The sequence below is a fragment of the Canis lupus genome, chromosome 16, assembly GCF_003254725.2.
Source record: "Canis lupus dingo isolate Sandy chromosome 16, ASM325472v2, whole genome shotgun sequence".
NCBI classification, from domain to species: domain Eukaryota; kingdom Metazoa; phylum Chordata; class Mammalia; order Carnivora; family Canidae; genus Canis; species Canis lupus.
In genome coordinates this window covers 51,323,775-51,341,439 of record NC_064258.1, presented here as the reverse complement: position 1 = coordinate 51,341,439, position 17,665 = coordinate 51,323,775, and the positions used below count along the sequence as shown (strand labels likewise).

General features: G+C 34.4%; 1 long non-coding RNA gene across 1 annotated transcript in view; it reads left to right on the top strand.

The window, feature by feature from the left end:
• The window catches only part of LOC112675186 (uncharacterized), a 34,753-nt gene extending 26,786 nt beyond the window's left edge, over positions 1-7,967 (top strand). Inside the window, exons 4-6 of the long non-coding RNA XR_003145801.3 lie at positions 4,354-4,452; positions 7,009-7,154; positions 7,481-7,967. This is a non-coding gene — a long non-coding RNA (uncharacterized LOC112675186). The remainder of the gene's footprint in view (positions 1-4,353; positions 4,453-7,008; positions 7,155-7,480) is intronic.
• Positions 7,968-17,665: the final 9,698 nt, after the last annotated feature.

Genomic DNA, 17,665 nt, shown 5'->3' with positions numbered 1-17,665 from the left:
TCCTGCGGGGAGCCCAATGCGGGACTGGATCCCAGGACGCCGGGGTCATGCCCTGAGCCAAAGGCTGACACTCAACCACTGAGCCACCCAGGTGCTCCCCAGTACACCATATTTTAAGGAAATGAGTAAACCTGATAAGGTGGCCTATTAACTGAATAACTGAAAGGTTAATTATCATGTAAACCCAATATTTGGAACTGTAATTCCTTGAATTTGAAGAAACTCAGAAAAAAATGACATAAAATAATTTGGTACCTGCAGTTTTTATAAAATAAACAAAAATATCATTAAAATATGAATGCCACTGTTTTACTAACAGAAATGACTACTATTACTAGTGATCATACATTAAAAAATCTAATATTAAAATGTAATTATTAAATTTGAATTGATCAGTAACTTACTTTTGAATATTACAAGTTTTGTCCTATGTAAGCCTCATTCCCCCTCCCTAACCCACATAAATTTTATTTAATCCATGTTAACAGATACAGAAATTAAAGGAACAAAGATTCATTTACTTGATTCACATGGGAGTAAGGAGACAGATCTGCTTGATGGCATGCTTTAGCATGCTAAACATGTTTATTTTGCTACCATCTTCTTCAAAAAGTTTTGCTATTTGCTATTTCTTTAGTTATCAAATCTTTCTTCTAGTCCCAGATAAAGTTTATCATCATAAATTCCTTTATGATTCCTATAACTTGAAGGTAGTCTTGCCTAAGATCTACTGGAGAAAGCATAGTGAATATTGATCACATGCAAATTTATTTCATGAAATACTGATGGAGATCATATACTATCTATATGCTGATACAGAAGTTTGGATCTATGCAGGCTTACAATTATGGTTTTTATCAAAGAAATTATTTAAAAGTCAGTCAGTCTCATAGTCACTGTGTATTAAAAAAGGAACCAGGCTTTGGGCAAAGAAGAATGTTCATCAAAATTGAAAGTAAGATTCATGTCATTATTAGTGTTTTCCTTGGGGCCATGGTGCTACTTACTGCAGTGTCTTCCGCCCGTTCTTTATTGTGTTCTCGGAAAATGGGAGTAAGTGGGGGAGTTGGCCTATGGTGGGGGCTCAGTGGGAGGATAAAAATAGAATTTGTGGATTTATCTCCCAGTCAGAAATTTTCTTTAGTAGCTTAAAATGACTTATGACCGTGATTATTACATTTATTTTCATGACACCCTTGGGCGACAGTTTGAAATATCATTGTCGCTATTTTTAGAGAGAAAAACCTAAAATTAACAGATTAAATAACTTTGCACAGGGCAAACACATCCTGAAGTGGGAACAATGTTCCCAGAACAGGACTTAAGTCTTCTATTCCGTAAAAGTACAGGAAATCTTTCACCAAAGGCAGAAATCTAGTTCCAGATAGGCCTTTGAAAGTCCTTGAGGCTTCCGATGCAATGTGGTAAGATGGTCAACACAACAGACGGTCTGAACATTTGGATTAAAATCCACTGTCTATCTGGGTTACTTCTTAACCGGTGCATGACTTTATGCAAGTTGTTTAACTTCTCTGAGCCTCAATTTCTACCTAACAATTCTGCTTCACTGTGTTTTAGCGACTGAATGAGGACGTATATACAGGAAAACACTAAGCCTAACAGTTTGGCACATAACAGGCACTGTGGAAACATTCACGTCAGTTCATTACCTCCACACATGCCTCCAGGACACAAGATTGCAAGTCACAGTTAGAAGTCTATTCCTACCTTTAATGACCCTCAGATTAAGTCTCTGGAAAACATTTATTTAACAAGCCTGTTGTTCTCAGCCTGGCATGCTTGAAGTATATTAAAAAGCACCTGTTTGGCTCCTGTAGAAAATCAGGACTGAAGAATGACTAACCTAGTAGGCCAAGCAGAGTCAAGAAATGCCATTAGTGTGTCTTTCACATGGGTGTTTACGTGTGCCCCATAAAGCACACAAGCTATGATGCGAGTCTCAAATATAACAGTCAACAATATGGGAAGGGTAAAAGAAAAGCATAATATAAACATCAGAGCACATCTGTCAGAGAAGTTATGCAGATCCAGAAATTACAACCTGCCTGGTTTTAATCATTTTATTCAACTAAGGGTTGTTTAGTATATTTATTAACCATTTGCAAAATTTCTTCATATAATACTACCATAATTAATACTCCTAAATATTTCATTATGGAAATCTAGGCTCTAGCCTAGTAATCTTAAGACTTGAATCCAGTTTTTAGGTAATGATGATCAGGGACATGTATTTTAAGTATATTTTACCTATTAAGTATATTTTAATTGACTGATCATTCAAACTGTGTTCTTGATGTAAGAGTATAACAAACATTAATTCCTCTCCTACAGATATTATGTTTAATTTTATATGACGGATTTTATAATAACAAAGTCATATTCATCTTGCCATTTTGAATATTTGAAGCTTCTCTTTAAAATGTTTTTCTACTTGGGACACCTGGGTGGCTCAGCATCTCCCTTTGGCTCAGGTCATGATCCTGGGGTCCTGGGATTGAGTCCCTCATTGGACTCCCCTTAGGGAGCCTGCTTCTCCTTCTGTCTGTGTCTCTGCCTCTCTCTGTGTATTTCTCATGAATAAATAAATAAAATATTTTTAAAAATGTTTTCCTACTCTAAAAAGCCTATCAGAATCACATGTCTATCTTGCATACAAAATCTCCTTATTTTTATGTAAACAGACTATGAAATATAACTGACTCTGCTCTGTGATGTTGTCTTAGAATTAAACAACAACAAACAAAAAGACCACACACACACACAAAAAAAAACACCTTTGTAGTTAGATCCAAAAGGAAATATTTTCAGGCAGAGCAGACAGGGAATATACCCTGCAAATTACAGTGAGTTAAAATGCTTTAGTTAAGAGAGGTGTATGCATCCACAGAGCACTCATCAAAAGCTGCCTCTTGGCTTCTTGTCAGGTTTCACCGGATCATCTAGGGATGGTTCTCACCTCAGAGCTTATTTGCAATCTAAGTGTAATATATATTGATTTAAAAACAATTTCAGAGCTGCAATTTTTTTCCAAGGAATCTTAGTTTGTAATTACCCTCTTGTTTCTGGGAATCAAAGTTTGCATATTAAAAAGTAAAAATGTAATTAGCACTAACAAAACTATTATTACAGGTTTATGCCATTCCCAATATTTTCAGAGATCAAATAGATTTAATTTGTCATAAAAAGTACTTCTCTATCCTAATAAAAACAAAAAAAATAAATGCATGTACTTGAATGGAATAAATTATTTCAAAAGAATCCAAAGTTAACTACCACTGTGTTATATTTAGTAGAACCTGTGAATTACATGTTGCTTGTATTCTTGAATTATTTACATGGGTGCCAATGACTTAAAATTTCTGGAAGGCATAATGCTGATGATGACTAGGGCAGATGTGAAGAATAAAAGACCACATCCTATGTCGATCCCATTATATATCTAAGATAGTAGTAGTCTGGCAAAGAAATTGAATGTTAATATGAAAACAGATGGTTGTCACATCTAGTGGCATATAATAAATCTTTATCCATGAATTTAAGCTTTTAGGAACCCATTTATATTTTAAGTATTTATCACCTTTTAAAATAATAAATACCATACACTTACTACCAGTGAAACCTTAATTTAAGGAGATCCGCTGTCTACATCTCAGAAAACATGATTTATGTATTGCCATTAACATGTACACACATACACACACACACACACACACTACCCTAAATACCTTCAGGTGCTCTGCTGTCAATAGATGAGCCCAAAGATTTACAGTGTAAGGCAAAAGAGAGGGACAGAATGAGAAGGAGGGCAGAGGGAGAGAGAGAGGAAGGAAAAAAGAAGGAAATCTAGTCCAAATTTTAAAGAGTATCTCTGCTGCAATGTGGTTTGCTGTTATAACTTAGAGAGAAAAGTCCATTGTGATAGGTTTGTGAAGTCTATTAAAAAGGGACAGAATTTTCACAGAAAAGCTAATAAAAATGGAACATGGAGGGAAGCTAAGAAAGGAAAATGAAGATGCTACTAGTAATTTGAATAGAGTTAAAAACAATAACTAGGGTAACATTAGACACTGATGGCAAACGTCTTCCCACAAAGAGGAAAAGTGACATGAAGCAGGGTGCGTGTGTGTGTGTGTGTGTGTGTGTGTGTGTGTGTGTGTGTGTGTTGGGGGTTCTTCGGCCCTGAGAGCTGGAGCTTATTCACATCTCTGGGTGTGCCCTGGGGGTGTGGGAGCATTGAGGACAGGAGAACAGACAGCTGCCCATGAACTGAGACTCTCCATAAGGAGGCAGAACAAGGTTAGCCTGACTGTTCTTGAATGTGCTGTTTTGCAGAAATCCAGAAAACAGAACTTCTGATAAATGGGAATGTTATCCTCCTGGAGCATCCGCATGGGTCCCATATGTACTCATTACTGCAGAGTGTAAACCGATGTGAGTATAGACACAGTAGTTCTTGTTTGACTGACTGGCTTTTCTGTAGCAAAACATCACTTCAGAACCATGCACATGCCTAGGTGCAGAATAGGATTCCTTTGCTTGGCAATCATGGAATTAACCTAAAGAAGCAGGGTCTTTGGAAATATATTTGCTGTCCTCTTGCTCACCAATGACTTCGTTACTTCTTTGGCTTAGTTTGTGTATGAGGGTCTAATTTGGAAGTTTTAATACTACTTCAGAAAATGTTTTGGATAAACCAATTCATTGTTCATGAGTCCCACCCATTAATTCATCTTAATTAAAGATAATGTTTTGAATTTGGCTTATACTTGTATTCTGATCAAAGTAAAATATTGAGGAAAATTTGAATATTCATTCTAAAATGTTTTCTTTTGGAGCTGTCATTCCTCCTCAGTGTCACTGCCACACTCGGAGTCCAGCATTCTGGTGATTAGCGGAGCCAGCTCATGCCTCCCTCCCTAAGATAGGAACCCTTCCCAACTTGAGGGACCCTCTGAACAAACCTATGATGATGCAAACACTTATTACACTGTTTCATCACAACTATGTGTCTCTCAGAAAACCTCACTAAAAAGTGAGCTCTGTCATGCAGCCTTGCATTCTTCTTCATTATATTCCTTGTGATGAGTATAAAACTTGATGGAGCTTTCTGGGTTTTAGGGTTTTTGTTTTTCCTTCAAGTGGGTTCAAGGAGTCAGGTTTTTATTAATTTTATTATGTATTAAATATAAAAATACATCAGAAATGAGTTTACTAAACATGTTGCATCAAATTTAAATTTGAAAAAGACATTTATATCCACTGTTTTCTAAGTATTGATTAGTTTCTAAACTCTTATTAAACTCTTACAATTCTTATATAGCATCTTAAATTCTGAAATTGAAAACCCTTCATTGGGCACAAAGTATTCAAAGGAATCAAAAAAATTTACCTTTTGCCATTAAAGGCAACCTGGTAAACATTATTTTTTCATTTTCTCCTTCTACTAACCCTTTGGTAAATATTAGGACAGAAAAATCTTGTTTTCTTAATCTAGCATGTTCCAAATTAATATCAAACTGATCATCCAGAGATTGAAAGTGACTTTTTTCTCCCAAATAGATTCTTTGCTAAGATCCTTTTTTTTTAATTGCTAGCTTATACCTAAATCATTTATTATTTCTGCAATAAGTGATAGGTCTCAAGAGTTAGTTCCACCAAGACATATTATAACAAAACATCTAATATTCCTGAGAACATTTATATCCACACATCTCTTTTCCACTTTACCTCCATCCTAAATTAGAAGATGAAAATAGAACTTTTGCACTACTAAGCGAAAGGCCAGGTGTGTTTATAGGGGGCTATTTTATTTAAAGCAGTTTAAATTTGCATAAAGAAAATGAGGGGGGAAGGACCAAATTACTACTCTTTTTCACCTTAAAAATGTAACTGTATTGGTAGTTCTTTGGTGTCATTGGGGTTTGGTTCTTTGGTCCTTAGTTTGTTTTCTGTTGGTAGCATTTTCCTTCTTTTGGTAATTGCACTACAAACCAATTCTGATGGGAGTTTTGGTAGAGAAATCTAAATTGCACTACTGTGTCGGGCCATAAACATTTTTTTCTGGGATTCCATAATAAGATGGCCTGACTTTGTTAGAACTGCGTCCAAAAGAAAATGTGTCAGATTATGAGAAGTTGAACAAGGCAATGAAAACATGGCATAGTTGAAGAGCTAATGTGGACAATGCTAATGATTAAGTATTTGAAGTGCACTTGGTGTTTATCTTCTCATGCTAACTTCATATGCAGGAACTGTAATAGGGCCATTTAGTGCCATCATGACATTTCTGCTTATCCAGATGTCATATAAGTTCAATTAATTTCAACAGTATCTAGGTCTTCAAAGACCATATGCTATCTCTAGGGAATGTCTGTGCAATCTACTTGCCAGATGTGAAACCCGGGCTATGAACCAGCAATGTTCTGATTCACAGTTACAGCATTTATGGCCTGATACCACCATCCACATGAAGGAAGAGTGCAGGCCCGCTTCACTCAATGTATGGCGTAAGGGTGTAAGTAGTGCAATCATTTGAATGATCTTATATTATGCTTGCTTAACTGTGCCCCACCATCCCCAATGTGCTCTGCCCCACTGTATTTTGTGTGAGAAATCACAAATATCTATTGCAAAGTAGGTACATTTTCTCCTTTAAAATGATTTACTGCATTTCTGTAATAACTTCTCCCTACAATGCATATCCCTTACTAGAAAATACAAATAACTTTCATATTGCAAAATACCCAGTTGATATCTATAATGGTTCATTTTATGTGTCAACTCTATTGGGTTAAGAGATGCTTGGATAGCTGGTAAGACATTACTTCTAGACGTGTCTGTGAGGGCATTTCTGAAAGGGATTAGCATGTACTTTAGTAGAATAAAGAGACCCGTTCTCTCCCCGGGTGTGTATCCTCCAATCTGCTGATGGCCCAATAGAACAAAAAGGTAAAAAAAGGACTGATTCCCTCTTTCTTCTTGAACTAGGGCATCCATCTTCTCCTGCCCTCCAGCATTAGAGTGTGTGGTTCTCAGGCTTCCTGACTCAGACCGAATTATACCACTGGTTTCCTGGTTGTTGTTCTTCACCTTGCTGACCACAGACTGTGGGACTTGTCTGCCTCCACAGCCAGGTGAGCCGACTTCTATTATAAATGTTTTCATATACGTATATACATCCTATTGGTTCTGCATCCCTAATACAATAGTATCTAAAGTTGAAGATATCATAGAGCATTCACACTAGATGGGTTTGTTGTCAAGGAGGAAGTGGCTGGAGAGGACTGTATGTGTGTACTTGTGTTAAAGCAAGAGGCATAGTATACTCAGATCATAATATGAATACAATGTAAGAGGAAACAAAGGTGAAGAAAGGGCTGGCCCAGACATTACCCAGTGCATCCTGTTTAGCACTGCCATTTTCTTGTGCATTTTACTTTTTCATTTCTTTTTCCTATAGACTGTGCCATATATGATGGAAAATCAAATTTTCACCTTCTCTCATCTTAGAAAGACTACAGCAAACTCACTTTACTCCAGTCTTGGATGGAATCAGTTCTCCAATCTAAATCTAGCAATTGTCAAAGGTACACTAAACCATCAGGTAGATTTCATAAGGATTTTTTTTTAAGATTTTATTTATTCATGATAGACATAGATAGAGCGAGAGAGAGTCAGAGACACAGGCAGAGGGAGAAGCAGGCTCCATACTGGGAGCCCGACGTGGGACTTGATTCCAGGACTCCAGGACCGTGCCCTGGGCCGAAGGCAGGAACTAAACCGCTGAGCCACCCAGGGATCCCCTCATAAGGATTTTTAAGCAAAAGAAATCTTGGAATTTCAAATAAAGAGAGCATCCACCTGAATAACCCATAGATGATGGTGTCAATGGCAGTTCTTGGTGGTTTGCTGGTGGTAGGATTTAGAGTAAGTTGTGTTTTTACTACTTGTGGTCTGTTATATATTTTTTAGTTTTATATATGTAAATATTCAATTCAAAAAATCCGACTGATACAGTGATGTCTTTCTTATCGGCCTCAGATTGTTCTTCTTTAAAAAATAATTAAATAAAATGTCATGTAAGACAAATTCTTTGTGAAAACTAAAGATTTCAAGTGCAGAGTGTAGTGAGTGTGGTAAGCCCCTGTCAAGGAATACATCATTTCTAGTTAGCTCTTCCTGGATAAAATGAGTGTAGTGAGGCTTCAGAGAACTCCCTCGTTCTGGAGTACATAGAAATGACTCAGAGGAAATATGTGAAGGGCGACGTGAAAAGAGGGACGGTAACCACAACTTATCAAACCCGTGCCTCTTACAATATTCTCCTCTAGCTAGTATTCTGTTTTATATTCAAATTCAGTCTAAGGTGATTAGTAACACTTAAATTAGAAACTCTTCCTGTGATGACACTGTTAGCTTTGAGAGAAAATTAAGTTTGGAAAAAAGAAGTTTGGTTTGATAAAGCACAGTTGCAAATTATATGTCAGAGTCTGTATGGGTTGATTGCTGGCAGGAAGCAGTATCATAATAATATTTTCATTCAAGTTTTTCATACTGGAAATGCTAATTCATTTATTAAAAAACTAGAGACTTAAAACTCCTACAAATCTTGATTTCAGTTCAGGCTCCCCTCAAATAGAAAATCGGCCAGGGTGCCTATTTGTGATCCAAATGCAGAAAAACACAGTGCCATTTCTCAAAGGTAACAACCTCACCATTGCTCTGCCCGAGGACTTTATTAGATTTAATACTGAGAGCTCACAGTCAGCTACTGCCAGTGAATCCCTTGAAAGCTGGAAACTTGGATTATCTTTTGTCTACATTTCTATTACACAGACTGTTGTTAACCTTCCATTCCCAACTTGAACCTACTTAATGGCGTTGCCAACCGGCAGCTGCACCTCTGAGAGCCTCCAGCAAAATAAAAGCTGTATTTCACATCTTAGGTGTAGTGTAGATTTCCAAGAAGAAAGGTAACCTGATCTTTTAACATTCTGTTTGTACTTGCAAAGTATAGCACATTTGCAATATGATATTCCTTCTGGGAGATCAGGATGTGGATTATTCTGCAACTTTCAGAGGTGATTGAAATATTTCAAATTAGAGTCTTGAAATAAAGAAGCTCATGGCCAGGAGCATTATCACTTCACAGAGTGGAAAATGAGGTTTACTAGTTACTAAATCAATAGAAATAATAGGATTTGTATGAATAAGTTAGGTACTCTTTATTGAATCTTTTGCTTTCTTTTGCTTTCTTTTCTTCTTTTATTTGCTTGCTGCTGATTTTAAAAGACACCAAGTATGGCCAAAGCTTCAGTCTTCAGTACAACTTCTACATTCTTGGTTATATATATATATATACTGCAAATTCATGCACATATCAAAATGCTCCAGATTTACAGGAGACATCATAATTGTAATATATTAAACTAAAATATACACTCATTAATTTTCCCATTTAGACACATGAAAATTATGAGGCGAACAGTTCTTTTCAAGAGAAAATCAGAATTTTATCTCTGGATAAAGGGCATTAATAGTTCTTTATTGTGTATCCCAGGGTTACATGCTTTTATTCTGTAAGCCAATACTTCATTATTAATAATTTTCTAATTAGTTACCACAAAATATGGTGTTTAAGCAAGAATTTTGTTACATATAATTCAATATTCTTATTCGACACTTAGAGATCATGGTTAAGGAAGTATTCTATTCAGGATATGTACTTAACATGAAAAAAAAAAGTGTTAAACAGAAAAGCAACAACACTATTATTCCGCCTAAGTTACTTTCCCCTAACCACTGAAATATTTTTTATAGTGGCATTCCAGGTTCCAAATATCTTTTCCAATGAATAGGATAATTCTCTGCTTTACTGTCATAGTATCCAAAATCAAAAGTTAGGGAAGGCTGCACATCCATAAGATAATCTGGCCTGTCATGCACAGCCTTGACACTTAAGTCCAGAAGCAAACTCGGTATTGACCCAAGGCTTACCAACCAAAATTCTTGTAGAATATATGAAATGATGACTGATGCTTTACAAAATAAAGAAATACTAAACCTCCCTGTTTTTTTCCAGTACACTTAACACATAGTGTTAGTTTTAGGTCTACAATGTAGTGATTCAACACCATAAATTCAATTCTATGCATCAGTCAGTGCTCATCACCATAAATGTACTCTTAATCCCCATCACCTATTTCACCCATCCCCCACCTACTTCCCCTCCTGTTAACTATCAGTTTGTTCTCTATAGTTAAGAGCCTACTTCCTGGTTTCTCTTTTTCTTTGTTCATCTGTTTTGTTTCTTAAATACTACATGTGAGTAAAATCATATGGTATTTTTCTCTTACATCACTTGGCATTATACCTTCTAGATCCATCCATATTGTGGCAAAATCTCATTCTTTTTTATGGTTGAGTAATATTCCATTGTATTCAGACGCCCCACTTTCTTCATTCATTTATGAAAGGGCAATTGGGTTGCTTCTGCAGTTTGGCTATTGTAAATAATACTGCAATAAACACAGAGGTGCATGTATCTTCTTGAATTAGTGTTTTCAATTTCTTTGGTGAAATATCCAGTAGTGGAATTCCTGGATAATTTATTTTTAATTTCTTGAGAAACATCCATACAGTTTTCCACAGTGGCTGCACCTGTTTGCATCCCACCAACAGTGCATGAGGGTTCCTTCTTCTCCACATCCTCACCAGCACTTATTTCCTGTGTTTTTTATTTTAGCCATTCTGACCTGTATGAGGTAGTATCTCCTTGTGGTTTTGATAGGCATTTACCTGATGGTGAATAATATTTAGCATCTTTTCATCTATTTGTTGGCCATGCGTATGTCTTCTTTGAAGAAATGCCTGTTTGTATCTTCTATCCATTTTTTAAATTGTATTATTTGGGGTTTTGGTGTTGAGTTATATAAACTCTTAATGCATTTTGCATATTAATCATTTGTTAGATATGTCATTTGCAAATATGTTCTCAATTCAGTAGGTTGTGTTTCAGTTTGTAGACTCCTACCTTCGCTGTGCAAAAGCTTTCTATTTTTATGTAATCCCAATAGTTTTTGCTTTTGTTTTCCTTGTCTCAAGACACATATATAAAAAATGTCATTACATCTGATGCCAGAGACATTATTGCCTATACACTCTTCTAGGATTTTAATGGATTCAGATCTCCTATTTAGGTCTTTAATCCATTTTGAGTTTATTTTTCTGTATGGTGTGAGAATTTTGTCTAGTTACATTCTTTTGCATGTAGCTGCCCAGTTTTCCAATACTATTTATTGAAGAGATTATCATTTTTCCCATTGTGTTATTCTTGCCTGCTTTGTCCAAGATTGACCAGACAATTGTGTATTTCTTTCTGGGCTCTCTCTTCTGCTCCACTGATCTGTTTTTGTGCCAGTACCATACTGTTTTGATTACTATAGTTTTGTCACGTATCTTGATATCTGACCTTATGATACCTCCAGTTTTAGTCATCTTTTTTCAAGATTGCTTTGATTATTCAGGGTCTTCTGTGGTTCCATACAAATTTTGAGATTATTTGTTCTAGTTCTATGAAAAATGCTCTTGGTATTTGATAAGTATTGTATTAAATCTGTAGATTCTTTTGGGCAATAGGGACATTTTAACGATATTTGTTCTCTCAGGCCATGAGCATGGACTATCTTCCCATTCATGTCATCTTCAATTTCTTTCACCATTGTTTTATAGTTTTCAGAGTACAAGTTTTTGGCTAAGTTCTTGTTATTTTTAGTACAATTGTAAATGGGATTGTTTTCTTAGTTTCTCTTTCTGCTACTTCATTATTAGTGTATAGAAATGCAATTGATTTCTCTATATTGGGTTTGTATCCTGAGACCTTACTGAATTCATTCATCCATTCTAGTAGATACTACTAAAATTATGAAGAGAAAAATCATAAACATTTAAAGCTAGAAGGAAGAAAAATCAGTTCATCAAACGTCCATACATTTTAAAGAAAGAGGCTGGAGTTGGGAGTGGTCAGGTGACTTACAGACTTAATATATAGCCATTGTGCTATATGATTTAAAATACAAAACTACTATATTGGATTTTACCTTAAGATATCCGAAGCTGATTAGTAGGGGTGAACTTTGCTATTTATTTGGCTAAGGCCATATTTGACACGTCATGTGCCTGCACAGCAGGGTCACTGCCAGAGAGAGTGCAGATTTCTCCCACAATTTCCAGTCAGTTTTTTGTCCTTTTATTATTAGCTCTTCACATACCTCAAGCATTACAATATGCCTCAAGCAGTTAACTTTGTTGAATCTTCTGGTCTACATCATGGACTTGAAGCCTTTCCTTTTAGCCAGTAGAAACTCTCTACAAAATGTCTGCAATTTAACTGTTTTGTGATAACTATGAGAGTAGTATCTAGGCTTACAAGCAGGTTATTGGGTCAATGAACTTTTTCATATAATTTATTAAATATTTATTGAATAGTTACTATGTTTGAAGTGGGTATCAATCTATTATTCAAGGTTGAGAAAGTACACCATTTTCTCTCAACAATCTTATGAATTATGTGAGTATATATAATGTACTTTATGGCAGGACATTTGATTTGTCTTAAGAGGAATAACAGAGTGTTTCAAAATTCAAGTCAACTATATTTGTTTGAGGAAGATCTGGAAAGACTTGAGAGATGAGATTATATTTGGCTTTGTATCTAGGTAGTTGTTTTTCTTTTATTGTAAAGAGTGTTTTTATGTTATTTTATGAAAAAGACATTCATTATAAGAAAAAAATATGGGCAGAAACAAAAAAATATAGAACATCTAAAATTCCATCATTCATAGAAATGGATATCAGTGATATTTGGTGCATATTATTCCATACATTCACAGGCATGACAGTTGTTTTAGGTTTTAAATTAAAAAATAGGTATTCTCACATAATTCAAATATCCATGTGGAATATGACTGTATAAATTTTATTTAATGTAAGAAAATATCTTTCAACATATTGGAAACAGAAAAATGGATCCTTTTAGCTATAGCAGAGACTCTTCTCAATCTAATTGAGTGGTAGCTCAGTGCTCCTGAATGCCAAAATTGTGTTTTTGTTTGTTTTACAGTATGTAGTAATATTCAAAGTGCATTTTGGAATTCTATACATCCCTAGTACCAAAGAAAGAAGAGAGAGCTCTTAATTAGTAATATTGGAGGTATAGAGATTATTCATTTTAGTTCTTAATACAACAGTGAGTATACAGCAATTTATTCTTTTACTGATATTCAGTGCCTAGCATTGGATTGTTATAGTCTCATTCATTATCTGGGGATTTTACATTCAATTTTTTCTTTAATGTTAGTATTCTGCATTAGCAGGTAATAAAATGAATTCCTTTATTAGAACTTCAATAAGGATAGACTATATCTTCATTTCCATATATGTAAACCTAAGAAAAAGATTTTATGTTTTTCTCTGCTTATCTCCAAGAAGTGTTAAGTGTAAATAAAGATGTTTTAAATATTTAAGTGCCAATTTACCCAAAGACAATTTCCTACAATATGAAGGCTTGGAGTTTTGTAAATATATTTAGTTAAGTCAGTCATGATAATAATTCAAATGTATTTATTCCTCTCGTGTTTAAGTGGTTTTACTCAGTGCCAGAAACTTTCAAAATTCACAACCTTATGAGTAAGGTATTAATATTATTCCCATTTCATAGTTTAAGTGGTTAAAGCACAGAGATAATGTTACGCACAAGGTTACCTAGCTGAGGAGGGTGGGAGCTGAAAGAGTAATCCAAGCCATTACCCACAATGCAATACTCTCTCTTATGATGAAATAAAACTACATTTATTCTTTTAACAAAGGAACATTTTCAGTGAGGGATTTTGTTCTTGATTGAAAATCTTTTACATATATCAGTAGCTTGTACAAGGAAGACATTCTTACTCTTACATTTATGATGGCACAACTTTTAATGTTTAGATCAGCACTTTTAAAAATATGTTCTCCACAACACTAGTTTCATGAAATTTTAAAATGTATGACTTGAAAGCTATCCATAATAAAGTAATTTGATAAATTTGGTATTAAACACAATTAAACAGGCTTCTATAGTATGATAATTAATTTTAGACTTTAACATGTGAATATACACTATGTCTCCTCATGTATAATAGAGTATGTCCAGTTTACCCTATGAAATGGAATGCATTTATTTAAATATTTATGCAATTTTATTACTTACCTTAAATATGTTACATGATAATGGATTCTGGGTACAGTATAGTATAAGTCTACTGATCTATTTGGTGGAGAGTTGGTTTGGGGGAATAACTTAATACTTCCATTTGTACTGGATTAGAGAGGTACCTCACTTTTTTCTGGGTTAGAGATATGTAAAAATCATATCTAATAACGCTTTGGATACTCAAAACTGCATGCCAACTCTGCTTTTCAAAATTTGCACATGCCATCTTGTCATATTTTTTCTAATTGGAGACACAGTATGCTACATATCATTTATCTTAAAACATGTTGAAACTCAAATTCCAAACCTCTACTTGAGAATAATTAGCAGTATGAAAAATTTTCATCACCTATGAACATTTTCCTTTACAAGTCATTTACCTTATTTTAAAAATTAATTCCAAACAGTGGTTCCCAAACTTGAGGGTGCACTGGAATCACTAAGAGCACTTGTTACAACACAAATTGCTTATTATTAGGTATGTGTTGGAGCCAGAGAATTAGCATTTCTAGGAAGTTCTCAAATGATATTGATACTGCTGGTCTCCAAAGGACTTTTGAATCACTAGAAAGTTCATCTTTGACAGGAATGTATGGGGTAGTAAATATTTGTGATCATAATATTATTTTTGAAATATCATTCAAGATGAAATATTCTGATTTTTGGTTTCCCAGCTTGTATAAATAACACCAGTTATTCAATTAAATACTGATATGGTATTTTTTTAAGATTTTATTTATTTATTCATGAGAAACAGACAGAAGTAGAGACAGAGACAGAGGGAGAAGCAGGCTCCATGCAGGGAGCCTGATGTGGGACTCAATACTACCAGGACCCCAGGATCACGCCCTGGGCTAAAGGCAGGCACTAAACCACTGAGCCACCCAGGTGTCCCTGACATGGTATTTAAAACATATTTTAGATCACCTCACACCATTTGCTACTTTTCATGCCAATGAATCAATGAGATTTGAATTACTTGGAAAATATCACACCCAGAATCTATTTTGTGTTTAGTGTGGAATACATTATTAATAAACCAGGAGCTACAAAGCATGAAATACAACTCAAGTCTCACCTGGATTCATTAGTGATGACACAGTAGACAGTCCACTCATCTCTTCACTACCATGCATATTATGGAAAAGAAAAAGAGAAATGGTAAATTATTAACTATATAGACAAACTCCCTGAATCAAATAGTATTTCTAGATATATGGTCAAGAAGACCAGACTGCAGTGGAAAGGATTAGATGTGCTAGATTCTGTTGCTCATTGTTGCATTATTAGACTACAGACAAATCATATAAACTTTCAACACTTCAATCTATTTGTTAAGTGAAAGGATACCACTGGATGAGGTCTAAAGTCTCTTGTATTTCTGAAATATACTGATTCTTTGCTTGCTCCTATAAATATTTTTCAACTCACTTGCTCAGAACACTGTGATATTCTGACACTGGTAATGCTCGGGTTTGCTTATTTAGTAAAGTAAATTAATTAGGTGCTCTCTGATTGTAGTAGCCATAACAAAAATCAATTGGAAGTCATTAAGAGATCATAATTACATTTAAGTGAACTCTACTATAATTCAAAATTCATGTTGCTTAATAGGAACTTCTAATAAACTCATTAATTTTAGAAAGATTTAGAAATTATAATTATCATAGTTGTATCCACATTTGCCCACAAGAATATAGAAAGATAACAAGTACAGTGATTAAGCAGACAAGAATAGAATATAAATTTCTGAATACTTTCACTAAAGTCATATATTGTATGTACATATATACATGTGTAACTTTTTAGATTACAAAATATAACACTCACATGAAGCAATCCTACAAAGAATATTGTCCTCTCAGATATCAGTTAATGTTTCATCAAGTGTAAAGTTCATCTATATGTGAGGGTCATTAGAGACCTAGCAGGAAACCAAATCATAAGCATATTCAGGTGACTGACCATTTAGGATGTTTTAGATTAGAGTCAGAATCTCAAGTCCAAATTAAATGCTTAAAGAAATTCTCATAAATTTGCAGTTAGCATGAATATGACCTACAATTCAGAGTAAAAAAAAAAAAAAAGCTGTTGATACATGTGTGTACCATAAGTCTAAAAATGATGTTTTCTAAAAGAGCAAAATGACAGCACAAGATAAAGTAGCAAAAAATGGGATTTTTTTAACTCAAGCAATTCTACTTAAAGCAATAATTTCTACTTAGAGCAATAACTCCACAACAAAAATAATTTATAAATAGGAAGACCTGAGAGTAACATTTTGATTTTGTAGCACATGGTATTTTTAAAGCTTAAATGAGGTGTCTTGCAGAAAATATTTATTATTTTGATCCAGTCTTCCAGCTTTGTGCTTTGAGATACTCTGTTAATATAATATTCTGGTAGTATAGTATTATTCTCTTGTCATCGGTGTTTCAGTTTACCTGGTTCTATTCTGATTAGTGATTCCTTTTAATCCTTTAATTTAAAAAAAAACAACAGATTTAAAGCTTTGTTATTATTATAAGCCTCCAAATTTGGTAAAAATTATATATGACTATGTAATGTGAGATATCTCCAGTGTGTGTTAGCCATAGGAAAGAAATAACCGGCAGTTTCAAAATACTAAAATCTGTAAGAACAGGAAGATAAATCTGACTCTACTAACTTATTTTAGAAGAGAAATTTGATTAGTATCCATGTAAGTGTACACAAACAACATGGTGCTTTACTAAAATAGATAATTAAGAAATGAATACAATTTAAAACAATGAGAATACAGAACATTTTATACACAAGACATAGTCTTATTGATAGAGAACTTTTACAATCAGCATAGGTAATGAAAACAAATGGCACAGGAATTGAAATCAATATATTTGTAAAGCAAATATGAAGACAGAAGATACTGGAGATAAATGAGAGAGGAATAAATGTAAGCTCATAAGTACACCCCCACTCCTATAAGGAAACAACTCAGGTACATGCATGGCTTTATAGAACTATATTTCAAATGATCCATAATAAAGAGTAAATAAAGGAGGTTATTAGGGACTCAGATGAACAAATGCAGAATGCAAAATCTTGCCAGGAAAATAGACTCAGAAATACATACAATTATGGGATAATGAAATAATTATTCAAACTCGTCCTGATACGGATTAATGACACACTTTTGATGGAGACTAATGGATGGGGATACTGAGTTGAATTTAGAGAAAACCAAAAATCTAGGTCAGGTTGTCATATGAAGGAAGGACCTTAGATTTTCTAGAGGACAGAACTGTACAAATGTTCCCTAAAATGTCAGTAAATAAAATATATGCATCTTTCTTTTGCTTAATTAAAATAATTATTAAGTGAACCATGATTCGTAGGTGGTTTTTGAGTCTCTAT